This window comes from Puma concolor, chromosome A2 (genome assembly GCF_028749965.1).
Source record: "Puma concolor isolate L17-30 chromosome A2, mPumCon1.1.hap2, whole genome shotgun sequence".
NCBI lineage: Eukaryota > Metazoa > Chordata > Mammalia > Carnivora > Felidae > Puma > Puma concolor.
The window spans coordinates 131608356-131629096 of record NC_141668.1 but is presented as its reverse complement, the minus strand read 5'-3'; the positions used below and the strand labels follow the sequence as shown (position 1 = coordinate 131629096).

The 20741-nt window shown below is 50.3% G+C and overlaps 1 long non-coding RNA gene across 2 annotated transcripts; it reads left to right on the top strand.

The window, feature by feature from the left end:
• The first annotated feature begins 142 nt into the window (after positions 1-142).
• On the top strand, positions 143-7274 carry LOC112858777 (uncharacterized). Of its 2 annotated transcripts, none has more exons than XR_003223413.2 (3): positions 143-568; positions 1667-1926; positions 6244-7274. It is a non-coding gene; the product is annotated as an uncharacterized LOC112858777 (long non-coding RNA). The 2 variants fall into 2 exon arrangements; XR_015243159.1 differs by having other exon boundaries at positions 143-581.
• The last annotated feature ends 13467 nt before the right edge of the window (positions 7275-20741 follow it).

Here is a 20741-nt window from a genome sequence, read left to right as displayed (position 1 = left end):
AGCAGCTCCGGGATTAGCGTTAATTCTTTCCCTGGAGGGCAGATGGGGAGAAGGTTAAATGCCAAGTGACTGCAGCTGCCCAATTAAGCTCTGGGAGAGGGATGGGGGTGGAGAAGGGGCTGGGGAAGGCTCCTAGGGATTCCCAGGGAGGCGGCAGACAGCAAGGGCTGGACCACCTTTATCTCATTTCCCCTGCACCCGCCGCAGTTTCCCCCGCCCCAGGCTCAGCAGGGGTGGTTCACTTTCCCAGGACCACACTGCAGGCTCAGAGCTGAATGAACTAGACTCCATCCTCCTAGTCTCTGCTCCAGCTCTTTAAGTAGAAAGCCCGGGTTCAAGACCAGTTGTCTGCTTTACTGTTGCTCTGAAGAGAAGTGGAAGCAACAGAACTGAGGCTCAAGAGGGATTTGGCCAAGGCTCACCCTGACACTGACCATGTGCTACGTGCCTCCGTGCATTCCCTGGCTGAATATTCTCACGACACTCCTGTGCCATGACCACCATCCCTATTTATGGGTGAGGATGTGGAGGCTCAGAGAGGTTCAGCATGATGGCCAGGGACACCCAGGTAGGACACCCAGGTAGGCAGCTGGGAAGCCAGGGGATTTGAATACCCAGTGACCTGGTCTGACCTGAACTCTGGGCTTAACAACCATGTCCTGTCACCTCTTCTGCCGAGAATCTTCCCCCAGGTGTCAGACTTGCCTGCAGGGAGGCCAAGCTGGTGGGATGTCTGCCTAGAAACTGTCTGCTTCGGCAGGAGGAGGGATGTCGTATGCCCTGGGCTACCTCCTACTTCCTCAAGCTTACATGCCACCTCTTCCAGAAAGCCCTCACTGATTCCCTCCCACCTTGTCTTCCTGCATCCTCCTCACTGCCTCTGCCCTCCTGATGGTTTTATTTCTCCACATACAGGTAGCCAACATACACTGAGCATTTCACTCACATCACTTCCCATTAGCTTTGTGGTAGTTAACTTTCTGGGTCAGTATGATTGGGATGTGGGGTGCAGAGATTAAACTATTTCTGGGCAGGTCTGTGAGGGTGTTTCCAGAAGAGATTGCATTTAAAATCAGAGGACCTAGGGGCGCCTGGGTGGCTCAGTCGGTTGAGCGTCCGACTTTGGCTCAGGTCATGATCTCACGGTTCGTGAGTTCGAGCCCCACGTCGGGCTCTGTGCTGACAGCTTGGGGCCTGGAGCCTGCTTCAGATTCTGTGTCTCCCTTTCTCCCTCTGCCCCTTCCCTGCTCATGATCTGTCTCTCTCAAAAATAAATAAACATTTAAAAATAAAAAAATAAAAAATAAAAAAATAATAAAACCAGAGGACCTAGTAAAGCGGCTTGCCCTCCCAGGGTGGGTGGACCTCTGCCAATCCCTTGAAGGCCAGAATGGAACATAAAGACCGAGGAAGGGGGCATTTGGGACTCCTTGAGATCTGAGTCCTCGACGAGGGACTCGCACTGTCTGCCCTCCAGTTCTCAGAACAGCCCCCCTTCTCCTGGGTCCCCGGCAGACACAGACCCCTGGGTCTCCTCAGCCTCCACCACCACTTGAGTCATGTTCTTATCCTAACTCTTATCTGTTTAGCTGGTTCCGTTTGTCTTGACAATGCTGACTAACACAACCCTCACAACCAGCCAGTAAAGAAATGTTCTCTTTGACAGTTGGGGAAACTGAGGCATAGAAAAAGAAAATGAACTGCTCACATCACAGAGCTCCTAAGGAGTAACATCTCCATATGTTTCCAGCCTGAGCACCCACTCTGAAAGGCCCTACCATTCTTCCACACAGCACCCTGCGACACACACACTGTCTGAGCACTGCCGGTGTGCCCATCACTGAGGGTCCAGCAGGGAACAAGAAAGACCCTTGGCCAGGGAGCTTCCATGCAAGGAGAGCAGGCAGAGAGAAATCAGGTATTCAGGTAAGAATAAAAGTGATTTCTGGTCGGGACAAGGTAAAATACGGGGATCATGCGCGGGGAGGGTGGTCAGGGAGGATCACATGAGGTTATATGTGAGCAGAGATGTGCAGTGAGGGGGACAAGTCCCAGGAAGATCTGGAGGAGAGGGAACACCAAGGACGAAGGCTCTGCAGGGAGAGCATGCTCAGCATGTCGGGAAACCAGAATGGTCCACACAGACTACACGTATATTCGCAGCGGCGTTATTCATAACCCAAAAAGTGGGAGCAACCCCGCGTTGGCCAACTGATGAATAGACGCAGGAAAGGGGCTATAGCCATCCGTCAGAATATTATTTGGCCACAAAAAAGGAACGAGGTACCGATGATACAAGCTAGATGAATCTGGAATTGTGTGCAAGAAGCCAGACAGACACGGATGGTGGTATTCCATGTATATGAAATACCCAGAGTAGACAAACCTGTGCAGACAGAATGTGGATCCGTGGCTGCCTAGGGCTGGCGAGAAGTGCAGGGGCGGGGGCCGGGCGGGGGGGGGGGGGTGCTGGTGAGAGGGGCTGGTAATGGGGATGCAGTTTCGATGGGGGATGATAAAAATATTCTACAATTAGACTGTGGTGATAATTGCACAACTCTGTGAAAACAGATAACAACCACTGAACTGCACACTTTCAGTGGGTGAGCTTTATGGTATGTTAATTATATCTCAATAAAGCTGTTAAAAAGAAAAGAAACAAGCCAACAAACAGAAGAAGCAAGAAGGGGCGGGCGGCTGCAGCAGGCTGAGCAAGAAGAGAAAAGGCAGGCAGGTCCGGTTGGCCCTCACAGATGAAGCACTCTGGCTTTCACTCTGTGGATCGAAGCCCCTGGGGTTTCTGAGCGGCCAGTCTGGTGGCCCTGTATTCGTGCTTGAAAGATGATTCATTCACAAGGCAGCCTGATGTTCTCCACAGATCCTGGTGCCTGGATTCAAATCCCAGCCGGGCGCATGGCCCTGGCTGTGTGAGTGCGGCAAGTTATGACGCCTCTGGGGGCCTCAGTTTCTCACCCGTTAAATGGGATGATAATAGCATCTCCCTCAGAGGAGGCTTAATGGAGCGAATATTCATGAAACTCTCAGAATAGTGCCTGGCACGTAGGCAGGTCCATAAAAGTTTGGTAATTTAAATAAATAAGATAGTACTCACTAGATGATTCTTATCTGCCTGGGGAGGGAGCAGAGCCAGTCAGATCTGCTTTTTGCTTTGCAAAGCTCTCGGCCCCTCGCCTGGCTCCATCCAGCAAGTAATTGCTCCCGAGGCTTCATTCCAAATGGGCCATAAATCAGAGGCCAGGGGCTCCTGTTACCGGGGGCTGGCAGTGAAGTCCCTCCCCAGGGTAATTGGAAGCAGATGTTGCCAGCCGTCTGGCCTCCTGAGGCCTGTGTACCTGGGCTGCTTGCTTCAACAGCAGTCGGGGCAAGAATTTCCATGAGCCCTTGAAGCAAAGGTCGTCAAAGAAAAGGCCTCCTAGGGCTTCCACATGTTCAGTGGCTTGTTTCAAGCAGGAGGTGGGCAGCTAAAGGGGGTCCTCTGGGGCCGAGAGAGGGAGGCAGGGTCGTGAATGACCCTGGGGCTGTCCAAGGGGCCGACTGGCAGGCAGGACGTGGGGGCCGGGAGATGGCAACCTGGAAAGGAAGGGGCACTGCGCTGGGGGCATGAGGGCCTGCTCCACATTCTCCATTTCTCAAGTTTCCAGCCTGTGCTCTAAAGGATGTCGACTTTCTAGACCTCTGTTTTCTCGTCTGTGAAATGGGTGTGATATTACCGACCTCAAATACATCTGAAGGGTGGGAAGTTACTGAGGTTAAGGCTCCAGTACAGCGTCCAGCACACTGTGGATGCTCAAAACAATAAAGGTAGTTATTACCAGGGACTGAGGCCCAGAGCCTTGTGATTCAACAAGCCTCTATTGTCCTGGACAGTGAGCACTGTGGATGACAGGAGGAAGTCTAGGACACCCTTAGGAGGCTCTCTTTCCAAGGTTCCTAAGGCCAAGGTTTTGAGAAGGTCCAGAAAATTCCTTAACAGTCATTCAGCTATAAGTGCCTGGGTAGTTTGGCTTCAGGTACAGTTGATTCAGGACTCAGATGATGTCACCAGGAGGCATCTGTCCTCTTTAACTTCCTCTGATGGATTGCCAAATTTAGCAAATAGAAACACAGGATGTCAGTTTGGTTTGAATTTAAGATAAACAATAAATGCTTTTATAGCATAAGTGTGCCCCACTAATTCTTTTCAGTGTAAGTGGGTCCCAAATATTTAGTGAGAAAAACTTCACAGTTTTTTTTTTATTCATTGCTTGTCTGAAATTCAAAATTAACTGCACCTCCTGTATTTTATGTGGCAGCCCCTTAGTTCACCTGGGGTAGCGGTAAGACAGCAAGCCTCTCATAGCTTCTCACTGGCTCTGATTGGGTCACGAGACTCTCCCAAATCCATTGCTGTGGCCTGGGGTTTCCCTGCCCCATTCCTAGGCTCTGAGACTGGGGCCAGTGTATCCCAAGATCCTAGGAGAGTAGTTCCCTCGAAGTCCAGTATGGGGTGGATGTAAGGCAAGGAAACCAGGAGCCAATGTGAGCAAATACAGGGAGGGGGATTTTTGAGCCAGAGGCGGAGAAGTGGGTGTCCAACCAGCTGGGATAACCAGAGCAGGTGCAGTGCTAAGAGGCAAAAGTGGGTCTCTTAAGGCTAAAGAAATCCCCTGGTTGTGCCTGGCTCTGCAAAGGCATCTCTGTACGATCCCCCCTCCAGGAAGCCCTTCCCTAATTATTTCTCTTCTACGAGGCTCAGTTTCTTCATCCATCAACCAAATGAGGGTAACAGGTCAAACTTCTTGGGGTCATTTGGACACTTATCTGAAGTTCAAGTGACCTCTGATTTGAAGCCCAGTTAGTTCTTATACAGCGGTCGCAAATTCAGTTGCCGTCTCTCCAAACTTCTTTTCCTGGGGGTGCCTGCGTGGTTCTGTCAGTGAGGCATCAACCTCTTGGTGTCCGCTCAGGTCAAGATCCCTCAGTTCATGGGTTCGAGCCCCTCCTCAGGCTCTGCGCTATGAGTGTGGCGTCTCCTCGGGATTCTCTGTCTCCCTCTCTCTGCCCCTCCTCAGCTTGCACTCTCTCTCTCAAAATAAATAAATAAACTTTATTAAAAAAAACAAAACAAACTTCATTTCCTAAGTGTAGATTTTTCCTAAGTGGGGTTCCAGTGCTAAAGTTCTATTTCATTACTTGAAAAAACCAAAATGACTTATGATATCTGGTCAGGGCTTCTCAACACTATGGACATTTGGGACTGGATCATTCTTTGCCATAAGAGGACTGCCCCACGCATTGCAGGACATTGAGCAGCTCTCCATACCCAGCCAAGACAACAAAAATGTCCCCAGACACTGCCAAAGGTCCCCTGGGGGGGGTAAAGTGGCACTCTCCACTGAGAACAACTATGATAATAGAATAAAACACACAAAAATACTCACATAAACATGTTTTAAGCTACTGCATCCAACGTGTATGGAAAACCATATATTATCCAGCTCCCTCTGGAGAGGCTCCGTATGGGCTGAGCCCTCTGCCATCCCTTAAAATAAAGTCCACATAAATTGGAGTGAAGACACCACTTCTGAAGTGAGGGAGGCCTGAGTATTCTTCCTGCCCCTAGGGACTTTCAAACTGCACTGAAAATGAGAATCATCTGTCTCAAAAATGTTTACATGTCAAGTTAATTGAATGGAGAAGGCTAAGGATAGGGCAATGCCCACTCGTCTTTCGGCTCCCATGTAGCAAAAGCCAAAGGGCGTCTTGAAACAACATCGGGATTTGTGTAGTGTTGGTGTCTTGAAGTCATGCTCTGCTTTTTGGTATTCTTTGTAAGTCATAGAAATAAGCATCACAGCCAAGATGTCACCAGCTGTGGTCATTGGGAAGGAGAGAATCGGGGCACCTGCAGGTAAACACAAGGCAGCCAAATTCGGTTTAAGGCTGCCCTAGACCTTATCCTGAAAGCTGGGTTTACCTCTCACCCATTGGGTGTCACTGGACAAGCTGACTCCTCCTTCTGACGGGGTCTGGGTCCTGCGTAGTCACACAGGCCCATGCTCAGAAGGGCCCTGAGCATGCCCCACGCTGCTACTCCCATCTTGAAATTCTTAATCCTTTCTGAACAAGGGCACTGTATTTTCATTTTGCTCTGGGCCCCCATAAATCATGAGGCCCAGTCCTGCTCTCCAAACTCAATTTTCACATCTGTAAACCGGCGGTAACAACACCCTCCCTCCACAGGACCGCTGTGAGGATTACAGTCCGGGCCCCGTTGCTGACAATTCTCAACACTGCCACTACCTGCCTGGCCATCCCAGAAGCTCACATAAACAGTGGCTGCAATCGCTTTCAGGAATCATCTCAGAAGGAAGTCTTTAACTGCAGTCCTGAGACCATGACTCGAAGTTTCCGGAACCTTTGAAATTCTCACTGTTTATTATTTTTGTTACTCCCATCTGTTTCCTGCAGCAATGAACTCTTTAAATGAAAAGGCCTGTGGACGTGTGTGGGGGATGGGGGTCAGGGCGAGGCAGGGGGCAGTTGGGAGACTCCGCCCCTGGGGCCGCCTGGTTGAGGAGGAGCGTCCCCAGGGGCCAGTTAGCAGAGCTGAGGAAACAGACCAAGTCCCCGGAGCTTGTGCAAGGGAGGAAGGAAGAGGGGGCTTCTCTCTCACATTTGTACCCAGTTAAGCTCTCCAAGGAGGGACAGAAATGATGCAGTTACAGCTGATCCTACGAGATGTGCGTAAACCCACAGCCCTTCTTATCCAAGTGTTCACCCTGTCCTGCCTCAGCAGGTGCCTCTTGATGGGTAGTAATGAGGGTGCTCTGTCTCTTCCATCACTATTATCCCCAATGGGTGTCCAGCCCCCAACCCACCCCTACAGTTGATATTGAAATGGTAGCATCCACCTGGGATGATGGAAGGTGCCAGAACCCAAGGTCTTAGGACACTGTTGGAGGTGCTCCTCTGAGCCAGTGTGCTGACTACCCCAAAAGGGACCTCAGCAGCCATTCACAGGAAGAACCACCTCTGTAGCTCCTCTGTCTATGGTGTCAGGTGACTACAAGAAGAGACTGCAGTGTATCGAGGGGCTGGTGGAGCCTCACTGGGCATCCCCAGCTGATGACCCAAGTGCTTCCTTCATGCGGGACTGGGCAGGGTCTAGAAGCTGAGTCCCTTCTCCTTTATTACAACCCCTCCACCTCTCTCCCTTCCCCCAGCCCAGAAATCCTCCCTTCTGGACCCTCCAGGTCCAGAAGCTTCCCTTCCCCCCCCCCGCCCCCCCCCCCCCAACTCTTCTCCCACTCTTCTCCCACATGTATTATTTATGCCGTCAGTCTCTCTCATGCCCAGGGGGCCTAAGCTTTTGAAACTCGAAAGCCAAAAGCTGACACTCATTTCTCTCAGAGTTTCTGCTGAGTCATCCTCTCCCTGAGGCTAGGAGTACAGAGCTCACAGCTGGCAGAATGGAGGAAGGACCAAGGTGGAAACACCAGGAGCAAAGAACATGGCATGTCCCACCACCTGCTCTCACACGGTTATGGCAAGACTTACGATGATGATTTTTGTTTATGTTTCACAAGAAGTAGAGATATGCCTGTGGGTATGTGTCACCATAGCAGAACCATCTCTTTGGTGACAAGATGCTGGAGGAGGGGGTAATCCTCCCTTTGTGCCCTAAGACATCCAGCTATCAAAGAGGGGTGCTGGGAGGAACCCCAAGCCCATCATTGCCTGGGTTGATTACCAGGGTCTCAAATCTGAGACTAAGCAAGACTTCTCACTCTTGCGCTCCTGTCCACCCCTCTGAGGGTGACCATCTAAAGCCTCCACCTTCAGAAAAGTCACTGTGTCTGTGAGAGCAGGGTGGAAGTCATGAGTGCCTGTGATGGAGAACTTGAGAATTGGTAGGAGTTCTAATGCTCAACAAGGATCCTGCTGACAAGGAGGTTAGGTGTGCTTTGAACCTGAGCTTCTTTTGAATAGATGCATCATTTACCCAGTGAATCTTAACCATGCCATCAATACCATAAAAGTACTTTGGAAACATCCTCACCCACTTGGGGAAGTCTCCCAGCCAGGTGATGAGGAGCACTCTTTTTCCCCTTCAGAGAGTCTGACCAGCCACGGTGTTCACCATGGTCTCCAGTCTTGGTGGGAATAACTGTGGTCAGCAGCACTGAGACAGTCCTGGAAGAAGTTTGCTTAGGACAACTCTGGAAAGTAACACACTTCATCCTAATTTGGAAGACATTTCCACTCATCGCTCTGCTAAATGGCACCTCTTTTAGTCATTCCATGCCAATTCAGCTCTTTCTAGTAAATGCATTTTCAAGTTCAGAGCAGGAAAGGGCCTTTGGAGGAGTTTTCGGAAGGAACTGGGTGAGGTGAGGTGGAGCTTGGAGCCGCCATCACAGAGCCCACAGGGACCCTTGTCAAACGCTGGTTCTGGGTACAAGACCAAATCACAGAATTTCTCCCAAGGTTCTTTTTTTAAAATTTATTTATTTTGTAATTGACCTCCAAGTTAGTTAACATATAGTGCAACAAGGATTTCAGGAGTAGATTCCTTAATGCCTCTTACCCATTTAGCCCATCCCCCCTCCCACAACCCTTCCAGCAACCCACTATTTATTCTCCATATTTAAGAGTCTCTTATGTTTTCTCCCCACCCCCCATTTTTACATTATTTTTGCTTCCCTTCATTTATGTTCACCTGAGTCCTCATATGAGTGAAGTCATATATCTGTCTTTCTTTGACTAATTTTGTTTAGCATAATACCCTCTTGTTCCATCCACGTAGTTGCAAATGGCAAGATTTCATTATTTTCGATTGCTGAGTAATACTCCATTGTGTGTGTGTGTGTGTGTGTGTGTGTGTGTGTGTATTAAGATGTGGTGTGTATATATATATACCATATATATATATATATAAATATATATATATATATACACCACATCTTCTTTATCCATTCATCCATCAATGGACATTTGGGCTCTTTCCATACCTTGGTTATTGTGGATAGTGCTGCTATAAACATTGGGGCGCATGTGCCCCTTCAAAAGAGCATACCTGCGTCCGACTTCAGCCAGGTCACGATCTCGCGGTCCGTGAGTTCGAGCTCCGCGTCAGGCTCTGGGCTGATGGCTCGGAGCCTGGAGCCTGTTTCCGATTCTGTGTCTCCCTCTCTCTCTGCCCCTCCCCCGTTCATGCTCTGTCTCTCTCTGTCCCAAAAATAAATAAACGTTGAAAAAAAAAATTAAAAAAAAAAAAAAACAGCATACCTGTATCTCTTGGATAAATACCTAGTATTCCAATTGCTGGGTCGTAGGGTAGTTCTATTTTTAGTTTTTTGAGGAACCTCCATACTGTTTTCCAGAGTGGCTGCACCAGCTTGCATTCCCACCAACGATGCAAAAGAGATCCTCTTTCTTCCCATCCTCACCAACATCTGTTGTTGCCTGAGTTGTTAATGTTAGCCATTCTGACAGGTGTAAGGTGGTATGTCATTGTGGTTTTGATTTGTATTCCCCTGATGATGAGTGATGTTGAGCATTTTTTCATGTGTCTTTTGCCCATGTGGATGTCTTCTTTGGAAAAATATCTTTTCATGTCTTCTGCCCATTTCTTCACTAGATTATTTGTTTTTTGGGTGTTGAGTTTGAGAAGTTCTTTATAGATTTTGGATGCTAACCCTTTATCTGATATGTCGTTTGCAAATATCGTCTCCCATTCTGTAGGTTGCCTTTTGGTTTTGCTGATTGTTTCCTTCGCTGTGGAGAAGATTTTTATTTTGATGAGGTCCCCACAGTTCATTTTTGCTTTTGTTTCCCTTGCCTCCAGAAACGTGTTGAGTAAGAAGTTGCTGTGGCCTAGATCAAAGACGTTTTTGCCTGCTTTCTCCTTGAGGATTTTGATGGCTTCTTATCTTTCATCCATTGTGAGTTTATTTTTGTGTATGGTGTAAGAAAGGGTTCAGGTTCATTTTCTGCATGTCGCTGTTTTCCCAGCACCACTGTCTTTATCCCATTGGATATTCTTTCCTGCTTTGTCAAAGATTAGTTGGCCATACGTTTGTGGGTCCATTTCTGGGTTCTCTATTCTGTTCCGTTGATCTGAGTGTCTGTTCTTGTGCCAGTACCATACTGTCTTGATGATTACAGCCTTGTAATACAGCTTGAAGTCTGGGATTGTGATGCCTCCTGCTTTGGTTTTCTTTTTCAGGATTGCTTTGGCTATTCGGGGTCTTTTCTGGTCCCATACAAATTTTAGGATTGTTTGTTCCAGCTCTGTGAAGAATGCTGGTGTTATTTTGGTAGGTATTGCATTGAATATGTAGAACACTTTGGGTAGTATTGACATTTTAACAATATTTGTTCTTCCTATCCAGGAGCATGGAATCTTTTTCCATTTTTTTTGTGTCTTCTTCAATTTATTTCATAAGCGTTCTACAGTTTTCAGTGTGTAGATTTTTAACCTCTTTGGTTAGATTTATTCCTAGGTATTTTATGGTTTTTGGTGTCCCCCAAAGTTAAGACTTCTAGCATTCCTCCGGAGTTCCTGTGTGGTGCTGGCCGAGATCCCACCACAAAGCCATCCACTGATCCTGGATGCATTTTATAACCCCTCAGAGTCTATGTCCTTAGCCATAAAATAGGAATAATCATATTCATCCTTCCCCATCATACAGTGAGTCCCTCCCATCAGATCATTGGCTATCTGGGCATAAGGACCTTGTCCTTTATACCTGTTCCAGGTACAAAGACAACGATAATAATGCAGTATCCTTTACTGAGAACCTTCCAGGTCCTCACCAGGAACTCTGCTAATCACTGGTCAAACATTCTCTCATTTCATCCTTACAACAAACTTCAGTTTGCCGTGATCATTATCCCCATTTTACAAACAAGGAAACTACGGTTCAGAGAGAGGAAGGTTAAACTACGCAATTTTTAACACTTGAATCCTAGCTCATTTGCTTTTTCTTCTCTCCCCTCCTTCACCCCTCTCTCTCTAGCAGAAGAGAAATATAATCCTGTATGTGAAAAGACATTCCATAAACACAAACTCAAACTATGTCCAGAGTATCCGCAGCTCCCTCCCCTCCCCCAGGATCACTGGCCATTTATGTATTCAGGAAACAATTATTGCAGGCCTCCCCTTAACAGGCTGAGGATGAAATAATAAGTAAAAACAATCATCACCCAGCCCCAAGGAGCTTACCATCCGGGAATATAGTTAATCCTGCTGGATATCTCGGTAAGCAAAAGGTGCTCTTGACCCCACCCCCAGCCTCTTCCCAGATTTCAACTCATGCATTCCGCAACATTCAGGATTTATTGAATAAGACTGAGTTAGGCTGCAAGTAACATGAAGCCCAAATATCAGTGGCTGCTCTAAACTATAAAGAGAGGTTTTTCTTATATGACAATGTTCAGTAGGAAATTGTTTAAACTAAAAGATGTCAGAACAGAGAGAGGTCTTGGATGACCCTGTTGGCCTTTGCCACACGGACATGAGATGGCTCCAGCCATTAAATCTATACTCAAAACAAGAGGAAAGTGGGAGGTCACGAACAAAAGGTCTCCTATCTACTGAGTCAGGCTTTCTTTAGCGAGGCTATCCTGGAAGTCTGCTGCAAGATCTGACACTTTCATAACAGTCACTGCGCCTGCCCCTTCCACATCCCCGTGACAGTCATCACCCATTCACCAAAGAATCTCCTTTTACAAACACGTTCCTGTGGCCCCAGGAGCTTGGTCAGATCCACACACAGACGAGGCTAGAAGTGCCAGAGTTCATGGTACCTAGGGGTAGCCTCAACCAAAGCTGGGCAGCCCTTGGTGAACAAATACCCAAGCTTTCTTGCCTTTGGGTGGGAAAACCTGGGGTCTGTCCTAGAGCAACTTGCAGAGGTTCCCAGTGGGATGGGGCCTCAGTTGTCCCCAGCAATAACCTCATCCCTTATATACTCTGCATTTGGCTTCTTCTCTTCTTTGTCTCATTTCCCCACTTCCATACAAGTCCTTCCTGGACTCACCTTCCAGAAAAACTGGCTCTTAGGCCTTTGCTTCACAGCGCGTGCTTCTGGGAACCCAACCTGAGACAGCCCGGTTGGTGACACTACATGGCTACCTGGCTGCAAGGGTCTGGAGACTGTGACCCTTCAGACGGAAACATGACCCTCCCATCAACACAGGGATTCTGCTGCAACAAGGGGGGAAGAGGTATTGGGTGAGCATCTAGCAGTCTCTACCACACTTAAGTCTGGTTCTCCCCAGATTAGGTCTAGAATTTCCCATCTTTGCCCTAAGACCCACCCCGCACTATGTCACACCAAGCATCATGCTGGGGCACAGAGTTCCAGTGGAGGCCAGGCACAGCCTCTGCCCTCAGAGAGCTTACAGTCTCCAGGGAGAGGCAGACAGACAAAGAACAGCTGTAATACTGCTTTGGAAAGCCCTAGTTCCAGGCAGGGCTCCATCCTATGAGATTTGCATGCATGATGACACTTACTATTTCTATTACCAATACTCGGGTCTGAGAGCATCCAACCTCATGTTGTACTCCTTCCTACTGCTGCGATGCACATTCCCACCCCCTCGCTTGTGTTCCAGCTGTTCTGCCCACCTGGCAGGCCTTCTCTTGGCCTCTCTGTGTATTCAAGCCATTCCCTGTATAAGACCTGGGAGCCTCTCCCTCCAGCTATGTCTCCTTTGGCTCGGTGGGTCTCCAACTTGGCTGCCTGTTAGAATCACTAGAGAGATTTTCTAAATCCCCACACAGAGGCCGCAAAGGGATGTACTGCGTCAGCACCGAGCTGAGTGGGGACCAGGCATCGGCATTTCTTCTGGCTCCCCCAGGCAGTTCTGATCGGCAGGCAGGATGGGAACCAGTGTCCTGACCTCTCCCTCCTATAAAGGGCTTCCGTTTGACCCAAATTTCCCCGGCAACTTTCGTTGTTTGAGGCTGGGTCGTGTGTATTTGTCTCGTCCCCCGAGACAAGTTCCTGCAGTATCTTTCAGAGCATCCGGCAAGTGCTGACCGTCCTTTGCACACTCGGTCAGGATGTGTCCACCAGGAGGCTGGTGGACACGCAGCGAGTCATTTATCTCTGTCTCTCTTCTCCTCCCCATGGCCCTTCCCGCTCGGTGGTGGCCGTCACGCGGGCCCCCTCGGGGCTGACCTCTGCCTTGTCCACATGTGGCTCCCGGCGGGGACTCCTCAAAGCAAATTCAAAGGGCCTGCCCTACCCTCATGCAGCCTGCCCGTACCACTGCCAGGGTCAGAGGGCCTCACGTGCTGGCGTGTGCACAGCCAGCCTGCACCCCCGTCCATCGCTGCTGCCGGACCCTGCCGTGCCCCTCTGCCTCCCTCCCTGCAGCTCCGTCCTCAGGAAGACCTCGGGGACGAGAAACATGCAGGCTGTTGTAGAAAATATTCTCCAAAGTGGCCAGGGACACTGGAGTGGCTCTCACTCCACAGGCCCTTCTTAACATGTAACTTTGCCCACCTGCCACCAAGGGGGAGAGAGAGCTCCTCTTCTCCACCCAGGCAGACTTTTGTTTCTGCTTCTACCAGTGAAGTGTGGTGGTAGTAACTCCGAGGCTGGGTCATCAAGACAATTCAGCTTCCTTTTGCTTCTCCCTCATGGGACACTCACTCTGAGAACCAGTCGCCTCACGGGAAGGATGCCCAGGCCCCACGGAGAGGCTACATGCAGGTGTTCCATGTAGTAGCCCCCGCCGGAGCCTCAGCCAACAGTCAGATGGACTGCAGATGTGTGGGTGACACTCCCAGCCACCATCGGACTGGGCGTCAGGAGAGCCGAGAGAGCGCCACGGCCCTGACCCAGCCAGCCTACGAATCGCGACAGGTAATGGTTAACGGATGATTGTTGCTTCCCACCACAAAGTTTATATGGTGTCTTTCACAGCACGGGAAACTGACACACTGGTCCTGAAAGTGAACTCAAGGCCTTCAGGGCAGGGAATGTGGGGGTCCCCAGAGGCTGCTGGAGAAGTGGGGCTGTGGCCCTGGGCAGGCACACCCCCTTGGCCAGGAGAGCATGGCCGACTGAGGTGTCCTGATGGTCTGGATCCAAAGGTGGCAGTGCCCCCAGGCATTCACCCCAAAAGTGGCTCGGGGGTGATGGCCCAGACTGGCGGCCTTTGAGCCGAAGTCTCCCTCTTGCCTTCTGTGTGGAGGGAGCAGAGTGCAGGGGTGAATGTGCAGGGCTTTGCAGCAAGGAGTTACCACCCAATGCTGTGCTTGACTTGGCTGCCGTTGTGGTTTGTTGTTGTTGTTGTTGCTGTTGTTGTTTTAAAGACATGTATTGCCAACATTTAAAAACTAGAAGACTTCAAATAAAAACCTGTAGATACATAAATATGTATTTTCCCCCTGATTGTAGAAACAAACATGCCAAGATTTTTCTCTTGAAAATCAAACAAGCCGGGCCCACTGGGTCCACCTGTCCTGGTGGCAGCAAGTAGCGAGAGCTGAGCATTAGATAGGGTGTCCCCGCCTGGGCACCCCCGTCCCTGCCACTCCCTACTGCCTTCAACTTACCAGGCTTCACTATGGCATTAAACCACCCCGGAGGTGTTTGATTTTAGAATTCCCAAGGCTCGTTTGCTCAGCTGGCCACCCAGGTCCACCACTTAGTAGGTGTGTGAGCTAGGACAAACCCCTTACCTTCCCCTACCTCTGGTTTCTAGCCTGGAAAACTATGGTCCACCTGCCTGGGAGCACCGGGGGGAGAGCTAAACAAAAATGCATGGGAGAGGCTTATCCCAGCATCTGGCCCATGGTAAGTCCTTTATAAATAACTGCTATTGCTATCATTATAGTCATTTTATCTGAGGCCTTGGACCTAATTCCCTGCCTGCCATCTCCTGTAGCTCCCTCTCAGCCCACACAAGCTGTGTCCCAACACCCCACTCTGCAAATCCATCCCCCAGGCCCAGGAGAACCACGGGGACGGGAACCGGCCCTGAGCCACAGCTTTGCCTGCAAAAGTAAATATTAGTGTTGGCCCAGCCTGGGAGCGCTGGATGCAGGAGAGCCTTGTGCCAGAGCCCCACGCAGCCCGTCTGCCAGGAGCTGCCGGGCAGAAGGACCACCCCAGCCTGGCCTTCCAGGCTGCTTACAGGAGGTTGGGGCCAGTGAGAACTCGGTGGGCAACACTTGCACCCCCACCTGTGGCCCACCACCAGGACGGGTCAATTCCCCCCAGGCCTGGGGTCTCTGACTACAGCAGAATAAGAGCCGATGCTGAGGCCCAGGGTTCTGGCTGGTCCAGGGTTCTCCCCTATCGATAGCAGGAGTTCAGCAAACTTCCAAGTACCCAGACCTCTGCGGGGAGGTAGTTACAGGGCTGGTGGCCTTTGGGTTGGCCTGGGTTTGCATCCCATCTCTGCCACTTAGTAGCTGTGTGATCTTGATCAAGAGATCCTTAACTTCTCTGCACCTCAGTTTGCTCATCTGTAAAATGGGGATAATAGTACCTACCTCCTTGGATGAAATGAGACACTTCCTTTTCCCCACCACGCCTGACCCTCAAGTGAATGCGGTTGGACTAGTCGAGCAGGGCTTTGTGCCCAGCACCTCCTAAGTCACTGACCAGCCTGTGGACAGTCAGCCTTGTGCCCACCCTACCTACTCCACCATCACCACTGCCACCCCACATGTATACGGTGGAGTACTATGCAGCTGTTGAAAAAGGAACGAGGCCTCCTCCATCACCTTGTCTGGAAAGAGGCAGCAGCTCCCTCTGGATGGGCTAATGGACATCCAGGGAGGGTTGATGAGACAGTTTTCTTGGCTCATCTCTCCCCTATGGGTGGACAGGCACTGCAGGCTAATACCTATCATCTTGGCTCAGCACAGAGACTCTGATGGCCCCAACTCCCTATATGAAGCCGTCCCCCTCCTACAACAGCATCCCCCACAAATAACCATGGACACAGTACATTTCTGCTAGGGAAAAACTCCTTCTCAACTCAATTCACTGCCAAGCCAGGCGAGCGCTCCAGCTCGACAGAATTATCAGCACTGAGCTAACAGTGACAGATGAACCGAGAGGCGAGTGGGGACAGCGAGCAAACAGATCTATTTCCCAGCTCCGAGATTCCATCTGGGCTTCCCCCAACAAAAGACGAATTTCTCTGCGGAGGTGTCCACAGGCCCTTGTGGTGGAGTCAATTTTCTCCCCCTTGGCCTTTTGCCAGCGGCTGAGGAAGGGGACAGGAACCCCGGGAGGCGAGCCCCTTTGCTGCAGCCCCAAGCATCTTCCTAGCCAGGGAAGCTTTCCCGCCATCCCATCCAAGAGGCCACTGGAGGACCAGGAAAAAAAGAGTCTGAAAAATGCAGCTCTTTGGTGAAAAGAGATTGGCTGTCTGGAGGGTGAATGGAAAACAGTCAACTTCAATCCAAGGGGAAATTCTTCTTTTCCAGGGCATTCTATCTGATGAGTTTTTCCAGCCAGTCTTGCCCCCCACTCCCCAGCCCTCTATGGATTGGAACTGTTTGTGTGGGGGCGGTGGCAGCGGAGTGGGGGGAGGGGCTCAGGTCCCGCCGGGAAAAGGCTCCAAAGATGATAAAACTGGAAGGCTCTCAAGGCAGTGATCTGTGGCTGCAGACGGGCCAGGTGGTGCCCACACACGTGCAGCCGAGGGGGCCGGTGACCCCTGGAGCTGTCTCTCTGAGTAGAGGGGAGGTCCCGCACCAGTGGTTTCCAGGCCCCCCCTCCCGGGCACCCTGAGAGAGCTGCTAAGTGACTTCACAGCTCAACGCCTAGACAGCCCCATCCATCACCTGGGACAGGGACACCCTCCCTTACAAAGCAGGAGTTGCTCGAAATATCATTGCTCTTGTGTCTTGATACAGAGTGTTTCCGTAGGCCAGACACCTGGAAGGAGAACACTGGGTCAAAGGGCATTGCATTAAACATTTTGATAGATACTAAGAGCTCTCCCAGTTTTCACCCCTGTGTCAGGCAGCTTTTACTACGTAACAACCTTGAAATTTCAGCTGTGCAAAGCAACAAGCGTCTATTCTCTGGCCAACTTGCCTGCAGTGCAGCCGGGGTAGGGCTGAGCCTGGCTGGGCATGGCTGGGCCGAGCGCCAGGCCAAGTATCCCGCCCTCCTGGGGCCAGAAGCTCCCCCAGGGAATGTGATTCTCACAGCATAAGCACCAAGGGGACAAGCGGAAACATTCGAGGCCTCTTAAGGCCTAAGCTCAGAACTGGCCGTCGTCACTCCCACCCCTATCTTGTCAGGCAAAGCGAGTCCCGGTCACTCCCGACAGAGGGCGGAGGCTGGCTCCCCCCACGAAGTCTGGAGGAGGGGAGGAGGGAACACTCACTGAGCTATCGGCCCGTCTACCCCACTCTCGGTCACGTGTGTGCCACACTCCTACATGGTGGAGGTGGCAGGGTATATATCAGAATGTCCACTGTAACACAGCTAGTACTATTGGAACCTACGAGAGAAGCCCAAATATCCATCAACAAGGGAGTGCTGAACTAAACCACACGTACACAGCAGGATAATACGAGGCCCTGAACAAGGAATGAGGCCTATCTCTGTTAACAGATCTAGAAAGGTTTCCCACATCACAGAACAAGTGATCATGCACAGGATGATTCTTCTTGGGGGAAAGAACATCCCACTGATGTGTGTGTGTGTGTGTGTGTGTGTGTGTGTGTGTGTGTGTGTGTGCAGAAGGAAGACTGGGAGGAAGGCCATAGTCAATTTTACCTGTGGGGAAGAACTTCTGAATTATTTTAACCTTTTTTGCAGGGAATTATGGTTATATATTATATATGATTTTTTTTTTAAACTAGAAGAGCAGAAGAAAAATTTTAAAATAACTTTGTTAGGGGCTTGAGACCTTATTAGATGCAAATGTTCTAGGAACTCAGGAATGTTTGAATCCTGCCAAACTGGAGTGATCCTCTTTCCCCTCTGCCATACACACTCCTGTCCCACAAACTCCCTTTGGGAGACAAACTCACATGAGCCATCAGGGAAGGAAACTAAGAGTGGCCCTTTTATTATGAGCTGGGCTTAGTGCCCAGGCAGGCAAAGGCCTTGGATAGTAAATGAAGCATGAAGTGCAGGCCCACGACCCACGTGGGCTACTCCAGCCTGCTGAGCCCTGGCCTCATGTCCTGCTGTCTGCTGGTCCTGATAAGACCAGAGTTTCAGAGATGCCCAAAAGGAGTGGAAAAGAGCCAAGTTTGTTTTACAGGCCCTGAGGAGGTAAGCTGAGCTTACACTGGCTATCCAGCCTTGGAGAGAAGGAAGCCACACTCATGTGAGTGAGGCTGCCCACCAGGAAACCCCATTCCCCATTGGCATTCCCCCTCCCAACTTTTTTTTAAAGTTTATTGATTGACTTCGAGAGAGAGAGAGAGCTGGGAAGGGGCAGAGAATCCCAAGCAGACTCCCCACTGCCAGCGTGGAACCCAAGGCAGGGCTCAAACTCATGAACCTCTGAGATCGTGACCTGAGCCAAAATCCAGAGTCAGATACCTAACCGACTGAGCCACCCAGGCGCCACAGCGTTTCCCCCCTTTTGGAGAGAGATGAGAAAGGGGGAAGGAGTATTATCTCTATAATCACAACAGTTTCTTCCAAACCTCTAGACCTGCCCTGTCCAGTATGGCGGCCACTAGTCCCATAAGGCTACTTAAATTTAAATTGTTTTAAATTAAATAAAAGATCAGCTGCTCAGTCCCACTAAACACACATCACGTGGGCAGTAGCCCCATGTGGCCGGCGGTTACCATATTGAGCGGCCCAGATGGAGAACGTTGGCAAGGACATGGGAAGTTCTGCGGGGCGATGTGGCTTCAGGCTTTCACAGCCTCTTGCAGGTGCAGTGACTGAGGGGTTCCCCCCAGGCTGTGCATTTGGTATGGGAGTTGCCCCTAGGAGTGGTGAACCTCACCGATGCTTCCTGGACATCATCAGCAATTTCAAAATGTCTCTGGTTCGTAACACCCCAGGAGGGTACAGTTCAGTCTCCCTCCAAGGGAACTGGGGGAACTGGTCTCACACTGGCTGGTTCGTCCTGGCCCCACTGGCTGCAAAGGGCAGCCCTGGTCTGAATCAAAGAAATTTCCATCTGTCTCCCCTTCACTATTGCATGTGAGGAAGGTGGACACCTTTGGAACAAGAAAAATGGATCCCATACCCACCAAAGTCTGGCTTCTGCCAGTCTCACTGCACGACCCTGCTCTGTTAAAACCCTCACGTACGTGATCCCCCAAAGCTCAAGTTTCCAGTCTCAAGCTCCTGGTCCTCTCTATGATGTTCCAGACTCCAGCACACCACCTGCTTAGAATGGCTGCCTTCTGTGCCTTTGGCCAGACAGCAACCCCTACAACTCCACTCTCCCAGGGTCCTGCCCCCAGACTTTCCCTCACTCTCTTACCCCAGAGGCGGTCAACTGATTGCCCATGGGCCGAATCCAGCTCACAGATGTGGATTATTTGGTCCATACAGCCCTTAGAGCAAAGTTTGAGTAAATGGTCTCAAAAATCCAAGAAATGTCACATAAAAACCCAAATTTTTGGCTTCCTTCAACAACCAGAAGCTCTTACAAGCCCAGACCTATCTTTCCACATGGCAATAAGCCAATGGAAGCTGAGGGAGGCTGCATCTTCTTCCAGAAGTGATACAGGCACTTACATTCGCCTCAGGCCTCATTGCTCCCCTAAAGCTCCTGCCTGACTCCCATAGGCATTAGAGTAAGAGACTCTGTTCCCGCCATCTGCCCCCCAAGGGCCCTACTCTCACTGTTCTCTGGGGGTTCCCAGTATTCTTCCATGCTGGATTTTCCATCACCCCTCCTGTCCTCACTTCCATCCCTAGCCTAGACCTCATGTGAACATCCACCAACACCTCCACCTCATCCCATATAAATATGCCATCTTGCCTGCCTCCCCTGGCATGCCTCCCACCAAGTCTCCAGGGACGGGAGCTCCCTGCACAGGCCAGAACACCAGGAACCATCGTTACACTCTCCAGCCCTTCTCTCTCGTAAGTACGTTGCCCCTCAACCTCCGCTGCACAGTCTGTTCTTACCTGCGGTAGCTCAGTAGCTTCCTTCCTGGCCTCCCTGATATCAGCCAACAGCCATTCATTCATTCATTCATTCACCTGTTCATTCAGCAAGTAGGCATTGAACGACCCACTATGTGCCAGGCACTATCCCAGGAGCAGTGACCAAAACAGACAAAAATCTGTCCTCATGTGCTTACATTCTAGCGGAAGAGGACGTAGTAAAAAAAATGAGGAAAGATACTCATGTGTAAGATGGTGGTAGGTGTCATGAAGAGAAATTAAAAGGGGAAGGAGGGTAGCGACGGGGGGGGGGGGGCGTCATTTTAAAGAGGCAGTGAGTAGAGGCCTCAATAAGAAGGCGGCATTTCAACGATGACCTAAAACAGGTGAAGAAGTGAGCCTTGTGGCTAACAGCGGGCAAAGCAACTCAGGCAGAGGGAACAGCAGATGCAAAACCTCAAGGCAGGATGTGCCAGGGTCTAGGAACAGCAAGCAGCTCGCGTGGCTGGAATGAGTAAATCGGGCCTGGTGAGTGTTATGGATGAATCCAGGAGGTGTTTGATGGGGAGGTCATGGAGAACCTCGCAGACCATTGGAAGGACTTCGTTTTCTGAGCTGAAAGAAATGGGCTGTTCTCAGAACGTCTGAGGCAATGTG